General features: G+C 36.3%; 1 protein-coding gene and 1 pseudogene across 1 annotated transcript in view; both read left to right on the forward strand.

The window, feature by feature from the left end:
* PRICKLE2 (prickle planar cell polarity protein 2) overlaps positions 1-12,591 on the forward strand; it is a 317,500-nt gene that overhangs the window by 249,156 nt on the left and 55,753 nt on the right. The window lies entirely within an intron of this gene.
* Positions 6,238-6,355, forward strand: LOC112484429 (annotated as a pseudogene).

Consider the following 12,591-nt stretch of genomic DNA (forward strand, 5'->3'; position numbering starts at 1 on the left):
CCAAAGGACTAGGTCAGGAGAATACATAGAAAAGGAGACATTCAAGTCCAGAAACAGTTATGGATCAGAAAAAAGTTCATTTTTAAAAAGTAATATATCTAAGTGACCTTGACCAAGTTTACCGTTTGGAAAATAAGCATGTGAAATCTTTTCTTCCTAGAATAAAGTAAGAATAAACAGGTAATGTTTCCAAATTATTAGAAGAAAGGTGATAAAGTTAATGAATAATAATTACTGTTAATAAACTCTATAGCCTTCATAATTTTTGTCTCTTCGACCTATCAGTACCTCAGAGAGGAATCTTAAAACCTCTCATTGTGTTTATAAATTTGTTCCTCCTTCTATTTCTGTCTTTGCTTTACATATTTTGAGGCTTTATTTTTAGGTGCCTTCAAGTTTTTGATTGCATTATATTTTTTACACAGTGTTTTTCATTCATTATTTTGTAACATCCCTTTTTATGTTTTGGTTTTTTTGCATTTAACTTACTTTAACATGAAAATCATTTTTGTAGTTCTTAAAAAGTTTATGAACTACAAAAAGCTGCATTAATAGTATTTTCCAGGAATATAAGTAGTGAACCGATGGCTATTTGAAAGTGATCAACAAATTGTATCACTAATAATTTTGAAATGACCAAAGATCTATTAATTGTAACATCCCTTTTTATCTTTCCTAATTATATTTAAATTCTTTTTTGTACAATATTAACATTGCAGACCAGCTTTCTTTTGGCGAGTAGATGCAAGATTGTACTTTTCCATTCTTTTTCAGAGTTGCTGTTCAGTATTATTTTATATTAGTTTCAGGTGTACAGCATAGTGGTTAGACATTTATATAATTTATGAAGTGATCCCCCTGATTAGTCTAGTACCCACCTGGCACTATACATAGTTATTATAATATTATTGACTGTGTTCCCTGTGCTGTACATCACATCCCCATGACTGTTTTGTAACTATCAATTTGTACTTCTTAATCCCGTCACATTTTTCATGCAGCCCCCCAACCCTCCCTTCCATCTGGTAATCACCAGTTTGTTTTCTGTATCTATGAGTCCGTTTTCATTTTGTTTATTCATTTATTTTGTTTTTGAGATTCTACATTTAAATGAAATTAAATAGTATTTGCCTTTCTCTTTCTGGCTTATTTCACTTAGCATAATACCCTCTAGGGCCATCCATATTGTTACAAATGGTAAATTTCATTTTTTTTATGGTTGAGTAGTATTCCATTGTGTATATATACCACAACTTCTTTATCCAGTCGTCTATTGATGGGTACTTAGGTTCTTTCCATTTCTTGGCTATTATAAATAGTGCTGCAGTGAACATAGGGTTGCATATGTCTTTTTGAATTAGTGTGTTGGGTTTCTTTGGATAAATACCCAGAAGTGCAATTGCTGGGTCATAAGATAGTTCAATTTTTAATTTTTTGAGGAACCCCCAAACTGTTTTCCATGGTGGCTGTACCAATTTGCAGTCCCACCAACAGTGCATAAGGGTTCCCTTTTCTCCACATCCTCGCCAATACTTGTTGCTTGCTAATTTACTGATGATAGCCATTCTGCGAGTCATGAGGTGATATCTCATTGTGGTTTTGATTTACATTTCTCTGATGGTTAGTAACATTGAGAATCTTTTCATATTTCTATTGGTTTCTATATGTCCTCTTTGGAGATATGCCTACTCAGGTCTTTTGGCCATTTTTGAATTGGATTGTTTGGATTTTTTTGGTGTTGATTGATAGATATACTTTTCCATTCTTTCATTTCAACCTTTTCTCATGGAAAGCAGCCTGTGATTGATATTGTGTTTTTCTTTTTAATCCAAACTGATAATCTATCTTTTAATTGATGGGTACAATATATTTACATTTATTATGATAACTTAAATAATTATTACTGCCACTTCTTTCTGTTTTATGTTTGCCATCTTTTCTCTGCTGTTTTCTATTTTCTTGACTATTATTTTTAATGAAGTTTTTCCAGTTTCCTTCATTTTCTGTTACTTGCTGGAAAGCTATAAAATATGTTTCTATTCTTGTAGTGGCTACTGCCAATTCTTAACAACCAGCCACACTGGATCCCTTGCCCCTTTCAAATATCCCAAGCTTCCTCCAACCTCAGGGCCTTCGCACTTGCTGTACTTAGTACCTTGCCTCCCAACTTTATCCATTTTTAACAAATATCCAGTTATTCAGTGTCTCTGTCTTCCTTCTAAATATGATAGAGACCTTATGTGATATACCTTTTAGTTCCATTTATTAGATTACTTATGAAAGAGTTTTCCTACCATCTTGAATAGTCTGCATTTCAGCATACTTCTGAGCCACCTTACCTGACTTTGAGTTCAGATTTTCTCTAGTCTCAGTAAAATATAATTTTGGATAGTTTCTCTTTAAAGCAAAATCATATCAATAGTAATAATTTTAGGATCATTTCATGTCTTTTATTTTTACATCTTTGCTCCCTTCATTTAATTTAGATAAGAACTGATTCTGAAATGCCCCATTACTATTTCCTAAAAATGTATGTGTAAAATTAAGACTGTTTTTTTTTTTTCATTTCTTGTGTATTCCCAAAAAAGGTTTAGAGGAGCTTTCAGTAGAAAATATAAAATATGGATAAGGAACACTCTAGGCAACAAAGAGAGAGGAGATAATTATAACAGGAGACCAAGATTAAAGGCTGCTAACTACAACTGGGCATTATCGCTAGCTTAGCACTAATAATATCTACCATTTTTTGGATGAGACTGTGATCACATATGGATAAGCATTGTTTTAAACTTGATGTGAGAAATGTCCAGATGCCAAAGAGACCTGCCACAACTGCCTGTTTGGGTCTGAACCCAGTTCGTGGATCATGAGTTCTCTTCTCTTGCAGTTATTGACTAATACATTTGGTTGTGCTTCTCATGCCGCTCCAAAAGTAATCAGAAAATTCCGCCATTAGGTAGGAAGAGGTGCTATATAAATACTCCAAATAACTGAGTTCCCAATTCTCACTGTTATAGAGTCTTAATGGCTGGGGCCAGAGTCTCCCCATACAATCTCTGTCTTATGAAAAACAGAAGTTGCTTATAATAGGACTTAAGTGTAAGTGAAGATATATTGTCTGACTCATTTTTTTCTCCCACTGATTTTCACCATAATTTCAGAGAAGTGTTACCACAGAAGAACATTTGGTCCCAACATGTAATAAAAATCACTCTCAACTAGTCAAATTCCTCAAAACAAGAAGAGAATGGTGGTTGCTGGGGCAGGGCGGGGGGAATGTGAAGTTAGTGTTTAATGAGTATGGAGTTTTAGTTTGGGAAGATAAAAGATTTCTGGATGGTGGTGATGGCTGCCCAATAATGAACTTAATGCCGCTTAAAAATGCTTAAAGCGGTAAGTTTTATGTTATCTGTATTTTACCAAAAATGTAAATAAATACCTGAAGTAAAATAAAATTTTAAAACATTTTGAAAATCTCAAGAATTGAAACATTTCTTCAAGGACCACATGGTTTTTCTTGGGGGTGAACCTGAGCACATTAACTTCTCTTACATAGACCTCAAAGAAAAAAATTTGTCAAGCCTGAGTCTGTTCTCGTGACCCTTACTGCCTAACATATGCACATAACATTCAAAGCGCCCATGCTTCCATACAACACACTTGATTTCTGCCTTCTTTGGAATTCCAACTGGTCCATGTGGCTTTCATGATTAAGCAGCCTCTCTAGCCTGTTTATTATTCAAGGTTTTAACGAAAATCACAGAATGAACTGTAACTATATTGGTCATTGATTCATAAAATACTCAGGGCAGAGGTAATTCTATGACTGGTTTACGGAGACAGTGGGATAAAGTGGGGTAAAGTTATTTTAAGAGCTTTGAGATCAGACCTGAATGTAAATCCTAGCTCAGCCCTTTACTCCTGAGCAAGTCAAATAGATTATAATCTAGGCGATTCTCATTATTCTTGGATTCAAGTGTTAGCAATTTCACCTGTCAAAATTTGTTTGTAACCCCAAAATCAATACTTGTAGTGCTTTCGCATTCATTCTCAAGTGTGTAAAGGGGGCAAAATTTTGAATCGCCCCACCTGCACGTTGCCAGCTGAGGTCGTTTCAGCTCTCATACAATAAGCAAGTGTACTTTTTTCGTCTGTTTAGTACCACGTTTTTTGGCATTTGTGCTTTTTGTTGATTTCATTCTTTAAAATGGCCCCCGAGCTTAGTACTGAAGCTGAAGTGCTGCCTAGTAGTGTTCCTAAGGGCAGGAAGCCTTTGGGATGCCTTATGGAGAAAATATGTGTGTTAATCTTTTGTCACCACGAGTTAATAGTGCTGTTGACTCTGAATTCAGTGTTAATGAATCAACAAAATATATTAAGTAAGGTGTCCTTAAACAGAAACACATATAAAACAAGGGCATGAATTGAGCCATTGACAAAAATATTGTGACCAGAGGTTGGCAGGAACCTATCCCTGTGTGTCCCCTAGGAGCAATAGTTCTGTATTCACTAATTCAGTGTTCACTGTGACTTTACGAAACATACCTACCATGAATAACGAGAATCATCTGTATTTCTCTTTCCAAAAGGTAATCTATTCCTCACACATCACTCCATTCTTTTCCTGCTGTGGCAGAGATTAAAACTATTTACAAATGATTGGCTTCCTCTTCTTCTAGGCATGGTGTGTGTGTATGAGACAGGGGGGGGGGGCTGCATATACTTTCTCACCCCCATGCAAATTAGGCACGGCCGTGTGACTTGCATTACAAATGAAATGTATGCAGAAGTCACATGCATTACATCCAGGTAAAAGTGTTTCATTGCCAATGTTCAGTTCCAATCCTCCTTTTCTCTGCTGATATGGAAGTACATATACTAATGTGGGATCTCCATCACCTGGGTCTCTGCCTACCTCTATCAGACATGTAGTGTGAGTGAGAAATAAAACTGCGGTGTGAATAAGGATTTAATGCCCAGGATATATAAAGAACTCCTACAACTCAACAACAAAATAAAAACCAACATGAATAGACATTTTTTTAAATAACAAGTATTGGCAAGGATATGAAGAAATCGGAACCCTCATACATGTACATTAACGGTGGGACGGTAAAACACTGCAGCCACTGTGGAGAACAGTTTAACAGTTTCTCAAAAAGGTAAACATAGATTTACTATATCCAGCAATTTTGCTCCTAGCTATATACCCAAAAGAACTGAAAGCAGAAATTCAAACAGATACTTGTATACCAATGCTCATTGAAGCATTACTCACAAATAGTCAAAAGAGTAAAACAACCCAAGTTCCATCAGTAGATAAACAGATAAACAAAATGTGGTAATATTCATGCAACGGAGCATTATTCGGCTATAAAAGTAATGAAGTTCTGACAGATGCTGCGACATGAATGAACCTTAACAACATTATGCTAAGTGAAATGAGTCAGATACAAAAAGGAGAAAATCATACTATTCCACTTAGATGAAATATCTAAACTAGGTAAATTCATAGAGATAGAAAATAGATTAGAGGTTAGCAGAGGCTGGGAGGAGGGAGAAATGAGGAATTATTTTTTAATGGATGGAGAGTATCTGTTTAAAATGATTTAAAAGTTTTGGAAAAAGATAGTGGCGATGGTTGTACAACATTGTGAATGTAATTAATGTCACTAAATTCTACACTTTCAACTGATTAAAACGGCAAACCTTATGTATGTTTTACCTCAATAAGAAAATTTAATTTTTTAAAATAACAAACAACTGTGGTGCAAAGCTATGGTATTTTGGTGGTGTTTGTTTCTGTGGCATAATTGAGCTCGTCTTACCTAAACCTTCCTGTCAGTTTCTCTGGAATGGAATAATGTATGAGGTTTAGAGCCACATCTAACCTTGAACCTGCAGTATTGCCCTCACTGATCTTTTGGCCTCTTAGAACAGGGAAGACTAAATTCTCGCAGTTATATCCATGATACATTTGAAACTTAATGGGGCAGAAAGTGTAACTCAGGCTGAAAGTAGCCATGGTGGTCAGAAATATTTACTTCATAGTATATAAGTGAACTCCTCAGGTTTTATACTTTTCCATGGGTTCATACTTTCAGTTATTTTAATGTGCAGAAATGAAACTGCCTTAAATGAACTGATTCCAAACAAAGATCACCTGTATTTTAAAATGAGTTTCCAATAATGTCCTGTGATTAGCAAGCTCCAGACTATTCAATAAAGAATTTTTAAGTCTACAGCGATGCCACCCTGAACACGCCCGATATCATCTGATCTCGGAAGCTAAGCAGAGTTGGGCCTGGTTAGTACTTGGATAGGAGACCACCAAGAGTACTGGATGCTGTAGGCTTTAAAAAATTTTTAAAAATAAAGAATTCTTGGGATCAGGGATATCTTTCATTATGCATCTCTTTGGACAGGTAAAGAGTTGAATTTGTCCTAAGATTTCTTCTGTTGCTGCTTTCTAAACTTCCTTCAGAAGGGTTTTATATGATGTTGTGAATCTTTACTTATTAATAATAGAGGGGAGAAATGGACTAGGTATGTTGTGTGTGAAGTACAGAATCAAAGCAATGATCCACCACACAGGAAAGATACCACATAGGAAACTCTTTCTAAAGAGTCCACCTAGGAAAGAGGTAACCCAAACTCAGATATTTCTTGGAGACACAGATTTCCAGGTATCCACCCAATATTAGAGTCTCCCTTTTCTTATTGATAAAATCTGATTTTATTTTGGACAGTGATATGCTCAACTAAGGATTATATTTTTTAGCTTCTCTTGGAACTAGGTCTAGCCAAGGGGATATAAATAGAAGATAGTACTTGCAGGAAATCTCCAACTGAAAGATAGGTCTTTTGCCCCTTCTTGCCTGGAATATGAACATGATGGCTGGAGTTCCAGCAGCCATTTTGTGATTTTTGAGCATAAATGCCCCCAAACACTTAGGATAGTGGAAATGATAGAAAGACCCTCGATGCTTGATGGTTTTTACAAAATGCTGTATCAACCCTAGACCACTATACTTATATTATTACTAGCAGCCCAATACAATTCTAATTTCCAATATTGTTGTTATTTTCAGTTATAATACTGATCTGACAATTATATACAGGCTTACAATCAATATAAAGTATATTTTCATTCTGTTATCACCTTTAATCCTTGAAACCCTATGTGAAACCCTGTATATAATCTGACAATTATATACAGGCTTACAATCAATATAAAGTATATTTTCATTCTGTTATCACCTTTAATCCTTGAAACCCTATGTGATGAGTTACTCTAGTGCAATTACTCGAGTCTTAGAGATGAGGACATTGAAGCCCAGAGAAGTTAGATAAGTTGGCCAAAGTTGTAGACTTAGCATTTTTCAAGACTCAAACATTAAACATCAAATGCAGCTTCTTTCTCCTACACTGCAGGCAAATATTAACATAGTTGATGTTTGAGTAGCTATCCCAGGAGTGGAGAATCTTTTTTCATTTTTAAGTTAGAATCACTGATCTATGAGAACACAATTAGCCAGTCATTTGCTAGCTTAAAAAAAGAAGAGTTTATTAAGATTTGAGGTAGAGGTGGGGTTTTTTGGTATATTTCCTCTTCATGGAGACCTACAATATGTTCAATTCACATCCTTTTCGACTTTAGAAGAGAAAACAAAACACCTGCCAATACACAAATGACTGAATGTTTTTCTGTTCTGTTTTAGGCCTAGGGATTTAAAAAGGAAACAAGAAGGGAGCAAAGGAAAAAGATATATAAAGAAAGGGTAAAATTCTGGTGAGAGGGAAGAGATATGGAAAAGACTAGGAGACTGAGAACTGTAAATATTTTGAAGTATATGTCAGCTGAGGTAGATAACTTGGCTTCATGTGCTATTTGCTAGAACCATCGGAGATAGCATAGACAACAGATAGTTGTCATCATACCTTTTGCAATAGTCTTTCTGTGTTTACAGCTCTTCTATTTTCACCCTTTTAAAGAGGATTTGCCAAAGAAACTGATTATATAAGTTTCTGTCAGAGATGTGCAGGAACTGGTTTATGCAGTATCACAAGATCCAGTTGGTCAGTTTTCAAGAATTTGGTAAGACCATTATTAAATAGCCATTTTTAAAACTTAATTATGCAAACTTATAATTAAATTATATTAAAAATAAAGGTAATAAATGATCAAAACTCATGACTTCATAATTACTTTCCAATATTTCACTATTATCTATGCTCTTGAGGTTATTTCATCTATTCTATATGGTGGAACTACTGTGTAATGGTATGCTGTATAATGGTACACCATGGAAATTGTCAAATGCTACAGATTTAGGAATTTATTGTTTTTTGAAACTTGGTAGTGTTTTTGTCTGCCTCCAATAGCTTTTGCATTATTTTAACTTTGCGTTATAGTCATTTGCCTACTTATCTTATATACTCTACTGAAATATAACTTGGAGACATTTTTGATTGTCACAACTGGGCGCGTGTGTGTGTGCATATGTGTTATTGATGTATAATGGGTCAAGGCAGGGATGGTGCTAAACCTTCTACAATGCATAGGACAACTTCCACAATAAAGAATGATCTCAAAATGTCAATAGTGTTCATGGCATTTATGCTCAAATAAAAATAGTTTCTTATTTATATGTATGATCTTTCCCCACAAGCACTCAAGAGTTCCTTGCACATAGTAGGCTGTTTTAGTCTGCTCTGGCTGCCATAACAGAATACCACAGACTGCGTGGCTGAAACAATAGAAATTTATTTCCTCACAGTTCTGGAGGCTGGAAGTCCAAGATTAAGATGCCAGCAGGCTTGGTTTCTGGTGAGGACTCTCTTTTTGGCTTGCAGACAGTGACCTTCTTGCTGGATTTTCACATGATCTTTCCTCTGTGCATGCACATTCTGGTGTTTCTTCTTATGAGGACTGCAGTCCTTTCTGATTACAGCCCCACCCTTATGACCTTGTGTAACCTCAATTACCTCCTTAAAACTTCTGTCTTCAAATACAGGCACATTAGGGGTTAGAACTACAACATATGAATTTGTAGGGGAGAGGGGCACAATTGAGGACATAGCATAGACATTTATGACTTAGGCATTCAGTTTCTCGAAAGCAAGAAATATACAGCCTTCAGTGTGTACCTGTCTCTGTGCTAGTTACATATCATCTGAGCCTCATAACATTGCTTCAGGGTAAATATTGTTGCCCCCATTTTACAGATGGAGTTATTGACTCTATAAAAAAATAAATAACTTGATCAGCTATGTAAGATGGTAAGTGTTCAATCCAGTATTCAGACCTAAACATTGTGACACCAGAGTCCAAACACTTAACCACTGTAGGAAACTGCCATCCTGCTTTAGTCATACATATGTATGTGTGTACTTTGTCTAACAGCAATATTGAAACTGTTACCAAAATAAGTAAGCAAATGTTGGGGAATTTTTAGTAGGGTATATATGCAAATGTGCAGACATTCTGCAAAGAGCGTTTTGGTAAAATTGGGGCGGGGGAGTCTTTATGTAATTGTAGCTTAAAGGAAAAGTGTTTAAACTCCAAGTTCTTCTGTTTCCAGGACCTTTTCTTTAAGATAGGATAAAATAAATAACTGTCAGATAATGCTCCAAACTAAATGGAAAGTATTTTCTAACTAATTATTGAGCTTTAATATTCTAAATTTAAAAATTTAAAAACTAAAAGGTTTGGAAAGAGAGTAAGCATGTGAGAAAGAGCAGGCATAGGAGCAAAACAACTCACGTTTTGAATTATAGTACCTGCTTAGGATGTAAGGCGATTATTTTCTTCCAATTTGTTCGAACGAAGTTGACTCAACTTGAAAGAAATTCTCTGGCTTCAAATACCAATGAGTTGTTTTTTGTTCCTTCCTCTTAAAGAAAAAGTACACTGACAGTTATTCCGTTCATCTTCCTCTTAGCATCTCTTCCATCTACCCTACACCAGTAATCTTTGCTGAAAAAGCAAGAATTTTGATGGAATGAAAAGGAAGCTCAGTGAGTTTTACTCAGATTTCTCCTGAAACCTCACCTATGTATTCTCTTACTTCATAACTATGTCCAAATCTTTTGATAAGCCAAAAAGTAAGAAAAATGAGATTTAAATATAGTACACATTCACTCAACAAACATTTGCTGAGCACCTACTACGTGCTAGACCCTCTTCTCGGCTATATAGTGAACAAAGTCTCAGGCATTCACATTTTAGAGGGAAGAGAGAGAGAATTAACAAGTGAGTAATCCATCAGCATTAAGTTCTTTGAAGAAAAGCAGGTTAAGGATTTATCTACTTTAGTACTATTGGCATTTTGATCTAGATCATTTACTGTGGAAGCTGTCCTATACATTGTAAGAGGTTTAGCAGCATCCCTGGCCTTGACCCACTATGTGCCAGTAGCGCGTGCACACACACACACGCACACACACAGTGCCAGTTGTGACAACCAAAAATGTCTACAGACATTGCCAGATATCCTTTGGGGACCAATAGTATCCCCTGATTGAGAGGGCTGATCTAGAGAGTAAGAGATGGGGGTGCTGATTTATTTAAGGTAAGGAGGACCTCTACAATAAGGTGACCTTTAAGCAAAGACTGGAATAAGTGAAGATGGGCATTATGTAAATATCTGGGAGAAGAATGTTCCCAACAAAGGAAATGGCTAGTTTAAAGGCTCTGAGGTGAGAGGAACACAAGGAAGCTATTGTGAGCAGAACTGAACAAGAGGAATATAGTGATATGATCAACCAGATCTTAAAGAGGCAAGATCATGATCCTATAGTAAGGACTTCGGCTTTGAAGCAGAGGGGTATAGGAAAACAGTGACATGACCTGATTTATATTGAAATAGGGTTGTTCCTGCTGCTAAATAGAGAATTAGCTGTGGGGACACAAACGTGAAAGCCTGAGTCCAGATGCAGCTATGGCAGTAATTCCAGGAGCACTTAGTCGTGCTTGAGATGGGTTGTTGAAGGGGCGGGGGAAGTAACTGGATTCTGGATATGTTTTGAATGTATATCTGACGTGATTTGCTGTTGACTTAGACATTGGATGAGAGAAAAAAAGGAGGGGTGGAGTCTAAAATACTCCTCTTTGAAAATACCCCAACTGAGCTTTTATTTCTGATTTTTGATCCGAAACCTGTGGGAGTTTAAGCATGATAGAGACATTGTTTAGGCATTAGGTTTTAGACTATTATTTCCTAAATTACTTCCTGAGTAAACCAATTAAAATTATAATGAGGGTCTCCAAGAGAAACAGAAAGGAGCCAAACTCTGTATAATTTTACCTCTTAGATACACTTAACAGCACTTTTCTCCTATTGCCTAGGGAATTAAATTCTGGCAAGTAGGGGGAAAAGGAACAAATGGGCTCTCCAAAGCTTCTCGTCGCCACTCGCTCATAGCTGTAATGCTACCCAATTGTTCTCTAGGTCCTCATTTGGAAACTAATGTGCACTTTTCATAAAAGCTACCACGTGCCACAAATTCAGGCAGCATCCCTCCTTTCTCTGGAGCACCTGCCTTCTGAGACCTCAAGCGTATTCTAGATATTGCCTCCCTAAATTGAAGGAGATTAACCAAGGTTCCAAATTTCTCAGACTGCAGGAGAGGGAGCATGTGAAATAAAAACCCAGTCTTCTAGTTAGTGTCTGGGTTAAGATGGGCTTTTATAAAACCTTCTAAATGTGTCAGCCCACATTGGAGATTACATTCCAGGAGTTTTTACCTTTAAATTTTGTGGAGTCATGTTTACCTTCCCCTTAAAGCAGTGTTTCTCCTGGTGTCATGTGAGGTATTCATTAAGAATGCAGAATCTGGGCTCCTTTTCAGACCCAGAGGGACGGAAATAGGAATCATGTTCAGTAATGGCCTCGAATGATTCTGGAATATGCAAACATCTGAGAACCACTGTCGTATCATTTAAGAATTGCATTCACTTCCTAGTGACTGAGACTATAAATAAAGAAATAGTGTATTTCTCTCATTGGTTAAAAAAAAATTCAGAGATAGGCAATTCAGGGCTGGTATAGCGACTTCATAATATAATCAAAAACTTCCATTCTTAAGGTTACTTCATGGTACAGGATGGCTTCCGGAGCTCCAGATATTGTGTTTACATTCTAGGCAGGAAGCAGGAAGATGAGGGAATGGGCGAAAACAGCTTTTGCCAACTGCTTGGCATGCTTTAAAAGAGCTCTCTCAGAAGTCACATCTTTGCATATCATTGGCCAGAATTTATTCACGTGGTCATTTCTTGCTACTAGGGAAGTACAGAAATACTGTTCTTAGCTGAGCATATTGATTCTCTAAGTAGAATGATGGTTTTCTTATTAAGGCAGAAAATGAAAATGGATGGTGAGCAGCCACATTTCCCTTACACCATCATGCCATAGTGCTGTGCAAAGACTTAAATTTGGAATACATTATTTTTTACTTACTGTCAGTTCATTTTGGACCATATGTTGGTTATTTTATGGAGGACACCCGAGGGAAACATGTTCATCATTTCTGCAGTCAGTCATACAGATGTACTGGGAATCTGCTATATCTTTTTTTTTTTTTTTTTTT

This window comes from Pteropus alecto, unplaced genomic scaffold (genome assembly GCF_000325575.1).
Source record: "Pteropus alecto unplaced genomic scaffold, ASM32557v1 scaffold75, whole genome shotgun sequence".
NCBI lineage: Eukaryota > Metazoa > Chordata > Mammalia > Chiroptera > Pteropodidae > Pteropus > Pteropus alecto.